The sequence below is a fragment of the Adiantum capillus-veneris genome, chromosome 27 (genome assembly GCF_014529385.1).
Source record: "Adiantum capillus-veneris isolate H3 chromosome 27, ASM1452938v2, whole genome shotgun sequence".
Taxonomy (NCBI): Eukaryota; Viridiplantae; Streptophyta; class Polypodiopsida; order Polypodiales; family Pteridaceae; genus Adiantum; species Adiantum capillus-veneris.
Window position 1 is genome coordinate 33,641,904 of NC_140957.1, and position 7,560 is coordinate 33,649,463.

Sequence of the window (7,560 nt, forward strand, 5' to 3'; positions counted from 1 at the left end):
ATGCTATCGAGCCCCTTCCACAACTCTGGTGACTAGTGGTCTTTCCGGGCCATTGAGGTGAAATTGTGAAGTCAGTTGGTCTAGATCTTTCCATCTCTTATTGTTGCTTCCCCAATAGCAAGACATGCACATGAGACCTTTTTTATTCACTTGTCTGGCAATTTCTTGCCAAACAAGATGAAAAGAGTAATAAAATCACGAGGCTTGCCAATGACAATTATTGTGCCATGACATAATTAAAAACCCACCAATGATCCGCACATCCACAGCTCACCATAAATCAAAAATTGTTCATCTAAGCCCAATCTCATCCATGCATCATTAGGCACATACACTCATAAGATGTTAATCAAGGCCTCATTAATTTGCATCCAGCCTAGGCCCTTATAGCTTCCTGTACATACAGGGCTACGTTATTTTTAGAGACCACAAGAAAAGGAGCAGGAGAGATGGGCCGAGGCTCCACAGGACTACAACCCTCCCTGACTCTCTCTCTTGTTCTGATCCCTGAACCAAATTCTCTTGGACCTCGCCCCCTCCTCACAAGTCGCTCTCCTAAGAGATTATCCTTGTTCCAATTATGGCCGCCCAGCCCACCGCCGTTCATGCTACACTTGCTAAGCTTGCAGGTCAAGAAGACCTTCTTTCGATGCCCCAAAAGCTTGACGATGAAGACCGCCTCTGTAGATGGCATGTACGGGCTTGACTATGGCGGCCTCACTTATATTATCTCTAGAATGGCGACCCCTCTTAAATTCGCCCAGAGATAGCCCAAGACGCCCCCTGTCTACTGCAGACTGAACCGCTCGCTCCCAATTTTTGCATCTAATAATTAGAAACGCCCACTCATATATATGCCACCCAATCCGGTTTTGATTAGGTCCTGCAGGTGAGAAGCCATGAAAATCTAGCTTGTCATCACCATGATTCTCTAAAGTTTTTGCTTTGAGAAGTTCCCCTCCAGCTGTTGGTCACAAAGCTGTTGATTGCAGACATCGAATTTGGGCGCAGCAATCCACAAGGAACTTTGGACGCATTTCTACATAGCAAAAAAAATATAATTACTAGGCAACTTACTAGATTGAATACACATATCTAGTAAGAGTGCAAACTAGTAATAATGACAATACTCCTATATGGTTGTAAGCATAATATTATAGCTATATGGGAGTTTTAAGTAACCATATAGCAATATTTCTTACTATTTTGACTCGGAATCTCCTATATGGCTGTAGCCATAATATTATAGCTATATGGGAGTTTTAACTAACCATATAGTAAGAAATTCTTCTTTCATCTACATAGTTGTAACCACACAATGCTATCTATGTAGTTGTATTATAATAATCCACATAAATAATCAATTTAACATAACATATACAAAATAGCACATACTTTTTGACTAAAAGAGATAAAGATTAAATAGAAAACTAAAAATGATCACTTTCATATAGATGTCTCTCAAAAATTCTTACAAAGTCCATCATACAACCATTAGTCTTTATCATTAGCTACTTCTACATCCTTCAAAGAAAGAGAGCCAATCTTTTCAAGTCTTACAATCATCATGCCTTCTAATAAAAGCCAAGCTACCAAATCTTCACACATAGTAGAAGAGCTAGTTTCACACGTTTTTCTACAAAAAAAGGAGTTCGTTTTTTTTAAAGCCATGTAAGTAGGCTTCACAAATGGATACACTTCTTCCACTCTTCTAACCCCAAACCATTTCATCAGAATGGTTTCTTGATCTTCTCTAGTGAGTTTGCGTGCCTACACAATAAAGAGTTAAATTAGAGAATATGGTTGCAATCTTTTCGAGAGTAAGCATAAGATATATTTGTAAGATTGAAAACAAACCTGCACTTCCAAGGTAGCCTTCTCATTAGAAACAAAAACATCTTTCTCAACATCCTAAAAAGAGAGACAAGAAACATTACTTTAGATTTATTACCATAGTATAAGTGTTTAGAGCCATCAACAAAAAACAAAACAGCTACCTTTGACTTTTGAATCCTCTTAGCTTTTGACCCTTCTTTTTTTTTTTGAAGGAGTTCAGAAAGCTTAGTTGTAGCCTAAGACATAACCCAAGCTTACTTTAATGACATTTATTTAACAAGTTTACAATTAGCATTAGTTTAATAGTATAATTTGAATACCTTCCGTTTTCGAGTACTCTTTCTAGAATGCTCTTCATCGCACCCTTTAGATGCAATTTTTTCAACTTTATTTAACTTATCCGATATCTACCAACACAAAAAACACAACTTGATATTTTTTACATCTCTAAAAATGTTACACAATGGGAAAAAAACATGAACAAAATCCCACCGGCTTCTCGATTGAAGTTTCATGAGACTTATCACCAGCAGACAAAGACATTGAATCCACATCTCCTAGTGCACTAGAAAAGATATTTTCTTTCATAAAATTTTGATACTCCTAAGCCAACATTTTCACATAAATAAATCATCATGTAGATATGAAATGAGAGAGAGCAAAAGAAGTAGCATGATCTTCATATACCTCATATGCAGCCATATGATTTTCATCATTGTCCCAAGATATTTCTGGAATGTATACATCAGGTTCTTTCTGAATACATAAGACATACACAAAACTTTAAAAAATCTTAAAAGATCGGCATTACACTTGTATAAAGAATAGTATATATCAATTACCAGTGTGGATTCTGAGATGTCTTTATCGCCCTCTACCACATCTACAAAGTTCTCATCATAACTTTGCTTGGAAGCATCCTCGTCCTAATAAAAATTACTCAATAAGAAAGTTAATATCAAAACTCTTAAAAATCATTCTATACTATTACCTTTGATGATAATTCTGTCTCTTTCTCTACACCATCATTGTCAAGCTCTTGAACATCATGAGTATCCTTAAAAATGTAACATAACTCAAGAATAAGATAAACATCTACATAGCATATGATTTGAAAGCAAAATAAAAAGATAATACAAAAACTTATACCATTATAGCGCCTTTGCAAGCCTTTTGTTTGGTCCACTTTCTTTTGGACGCCAATGACTTTATACACCAATTGTAAATGTCGGACTCTTTCCACAAATATTCCACACCATATACTTTCACTGGCTTTAGCTCACCCATCTTCTCTCGGATGATACTCAAAACCATATCTTTACCCTTGCTATTATGTCTCAAATCTGCAATTGGCCCTACCTTTGCAAACCACCCTCGCACCATCCCATAATTTGCACACAATACTCTATACTGACCATGATCCTCTTTTTTAAGAAATTCTCTACCATACAACTTATTGTGCTCTCTATGTTTAGGAGGAGGAGCTCTAAAGACTTGATCATATATGATCGGATCATATGGAAGAGAACTAGTTGAGTTACCAACAACCCTTTTGTTACCCAAAGAGTGATGTTCCCTCCAAGCGTCGAGTAGTTTCACAGTCTCCTTATGAGGAAGTGAAACTAGTTGCTGAAAAATTGAGTGTGGAAGATCCATGCGAGCCCTACAAGAGTAGTCGACATATGCAGATAAGATAGACTCCAAAAAGTTTCAATTTGTGCCACTTGAGATATTACTCGAACAATACAAAAAGTTAACATGAAAATAAATCATAGAGAGAACAATGCTCAACCATATAATAAAATTCAAACCACAAAATCATTTAATTCTCTAATAGCAAAAGCCTTATGTGATCAAGTACTTTATGAATGTCTTTTTCTCATGTCCTTGACTTATGGACATCTCCATAAAATAGGGATCCATCGATCACTTTCTCCAAGATTTCTAACTTTTTTACGTTTTAGTACAATCCAATCTTTGATTAAAAGAACACAAGAATCCCAATCTCTCCATGTGTTTTCCTCCTCATGAACTTTCCATATATGAGGATCACTTGCATCAGATTTCAAAATAGCAAGCTTTGTGATTTTGCTGTCACATTGTACACATCTTACAACAGCATGCTTGAATTGTATTGTACCATTGTTTTCTAAACGGACTTTGACAATGTCATCATGCTCCAACCACAAGGGTACATTCCCACAATTGCCTTCCATTAGTAGCTTAGCCCTCTGCTTTAGGTCCTTAACTTCATATGCAATCAATATTTGGCTCCTCGGTAATGGCAATGGGATAAATTTATGAAGCAAAGAATAGATAGGCCGCACACTATCCCAAGTAAATGGAAGCGGTGTTTTCTGAAGAATGCTCATTCCAGTCATTGTATCTATGACTAGTTCCTCTGAATAATTGTCTCCTGTAATACATTGTTTGTAGTAAGTTGCACCAAAAAACATCATTGCTTTCCCATCAAGCTGCATGGAGAAGAAAGAGGTTATGCGAGCTTTCCAATGACCTCTCTCCTCAGACAAGGTGTCTAACGCGTCCACCTTTACAACTACATCATTGCCAATCTTGAAAAGTTCTCCTTTATAGAAGACTTTGTCATATGTTTGCACATCACCAAATGAAAAGATTTCATCATCGATGTTCCAAAAGCTCCTTAAGTAGGTAACCTCCTCAGATGTTGGAACCCTATAATTACCCCTCCTCTTTGATATTGCAATACCCTTCATAAGAATGTTATCAGTACAAGATGCTCTCTTGCCATACTTTAAGATGTCATTCCACAACGATCTTGCCTTTCCAATAGAAGTAACGTTGAATAGTCCATCAAGATGTGAAGTGCAGCACTCAATGGAGGCCCCGATTGCACAATCAGCTGCAGTAGTTTGACCCAATACACTATGCAATTGTTGTAGGACTCTATCACAAGGTAGCAGGGCATATTTATCATGTTGGATTTCTTGGAATAATTTTGTGAAAAACATTCTCAGATAGAATTGTACAAAAGATGCTTCATCATTTATGCTATTTGTTTTGATAGCACTGTACGCTTTCACTAAACGTTTGAACATATAGCACCAATATATGTCATGTAGTCCATGCCGCAAAATATCCTCAAGTAGTTCCCCACTTCCAGCTACATGCTCCAAGGGTGATGAGTTTGCTCCTGAGTATTCCTCCTTTCGGATTCTCCAAGATTGCATCAAGGATTTGATAACCTGAATGTCAGTAGCCGACATTCCATGTTCTCGACTGTAGCCATAAAAGCTATGTGCTATGTCCACCAACAAGATTCCTAAAGTTTGCATCTCATGCGGAATACCATCTACGACTCTTAGAATATATGGTAGACACCACTGCATAAACTTTTGATTCTCTTCCGCCTTGAAGGATTCATAATAGACACTTGGTGAGTTTGGCCACCGACCATAGCGAATAGATGCTGGTGCCAATTTTGTAACAGTCAAAGTGGCTTCATCAATATTTTTCTTCACTGAAGAATCTGCATTCTGGAATAAGTGTGCAATATACTTCTTGAAAACATTTAGAGACAAGGTGTGCGTTACATCAAAAACCAAGTCAAGAGAGGGGTCAAATCCATATAAGTCAAAGAGTCTCCAAAGTATTGACTCCCGTGATAAACCAGCTTTCTTCCAAATCTCATCCTTCTCAGCAAAATTACAACACCTCTTTGCCTCAGCTATGGCATGAACCATCTCGTTTGTTGTTCTTGCAACTGGTGGGTATCTGACTTGTAAGCGATTTTCATTGTAAATATACCTCCCTTCTAGTCCAGGCCTATCTCTTGCAAGTGATGCATGTGGCTTATCTCTCCTGCAGAACTCTTGTCCCCCAATTTTGAACAAGCCAATCTTGCATTGGGCCGGATGGTCTCCGGTAACCATCATAACCATAATTCGTATCTTACAGAATTTAGATTCCACCCTCGTATCATCAAAGATGTTTTCTAGTGGATACTCATATAATACATCCACTCCATCAATATACAGTGATTCCAACTCATCCACTAATGGTTTCAGAAATGATCCGAAGACATCGCCGGAAGACTTAATAATCTTTTTGCAGCTTTGTGGAATAAACAAGACTGGCATGATATCCATAGAGTTTTGTTTTCCAGCATTGAGCACCATAATCTCCACAACCCCACAACTTTTTTGTGTGGTTCTTGAAGTTTGAAACCCGTCCCAATGCAACAAGAGAGCTATATTTCTAGGGTCACCCTGATTATGCACACCAACAATCAGAGTAAGTAAGGACATTCAGTGTATATTTTGCTAAGAAAAAGAGGAAGATAGACATCATTACCTTGCACAACCTTTTCTCACATTCGATTTCTTCCTTGCATTCGGAGCAGATAAAAGTGTACACTGCTCGATCAGCATCCCATGCATCTTCAAGTTTTTGAGAGCGTTTGTCAAAGGGAAAAGTTGTGTAAGACTTCTTACATCCAGGTGTAGAGCAAACAACTGGCAGCTCATATGTTGACAATGGGTCCCAAAAGTTCTTCACTCCTTGGAATTTTGTTCCATCCCAAAATTCCTTTATATGCCTTCCCGTAGAAAATGCATCTCCCTTACACCATTGATTTTTATGGCGCCACAAACTCAATAGCTCATGACAAAAGGTTCTACTCCTTGTAAGAAGCTTCAGTTGAGGTCCTATTGGAATATAATCAAAAGCAAGCATTGACTTTCTTGGCTTTGTGCATACTCTGCACTTTTCATAGCAAGTAATACAGTCACGTTTAAGCTTTTTGGAGTTTGAAGCACCTGAACAGGCACACCTTAGAACCTCTCCTACAAAGTTGTCCTCTATACTTGGGTATAGAAGTTCTGGTGCGTGCTTTGCTCCATTACTTCCTGTACAAATACGATAACGAGAGGCAGTCACCATCCCCAAACCTTTCAACATTGTTTGTAATTGATCCCAGCACGCGGGTACTTGTACCCCTCCAAGCTCACCTTCCCATGTCTTTGGCAACTGAACCAACAATTTAGCTAGGCTTCTTTTCGAAGAGTAGTTCTTTACCCTAGCTCCACCAAGGTCACCAAACAGAAGACGTAGCATTTGATCTTGAACACCTATCGGCATTTTATGTTCATCCCATAAAGCTGTTGATTGCAAACATCGAATTTGGGCGCAGCAAGAGACCAGGCTGGAGACTGGACAAAGAAACAGAGGCATGTAGATCGTGATAGCGGATAACAAGCGAGACCTACAAGGAATAACAATAAGAGTGAGAAGGAATCTAGCAAGGCTCAAGGCATCTGGCTCATGGGTTGGGAGGCTAGTGCTATGGCATGCAGGGGAGGCCCCCATTCCCGGTGACATCCCAGCTCACGACACCATGGGTTCATGACCGGAGGGAGAGAGAGAGAGAGAGAGAGAGAGACAGTCTCACCTCCATGAAGGCCGCACACAAACAGAAAGATACCTTTTGGGAAATGCACGAAATTCTCTCTCTCTCTCTCTCCGCACTGTTCAGGTACTTAAGACAGAGATCGCCTCCCGTGAGATCCTGTGTGTGTGTGTGCACGCGCTCACTTTAGCAAAATAGATATACCTGCGTTACTACAGGGACTGCCTACACAAATTATTAGAAAAACGCGAGAGCTTACAAAGCCTCCACCCGCCATAGCTGCTGATTTTCTTCGCTCAAAGGACGCTCTCTGGCTTAAGTACCTGAACAGTGCGCAA

At 39.0% G+C, this 7,560-nt stretch overlaps 1 pseudogene; it reads right to left on the reverse strand.

Annotated features, from left to right (window-relative positions):
- Positions 1-1,589: 1,589 nt before the first annotated feature.
- LOC147421747 (uncharacterized) lies at positions 1,590-5,993 on the reverse strand (annotated as a pseudogene).
- Positions 5,994-7,560: the final 1,567 nt, after the last annotated feature.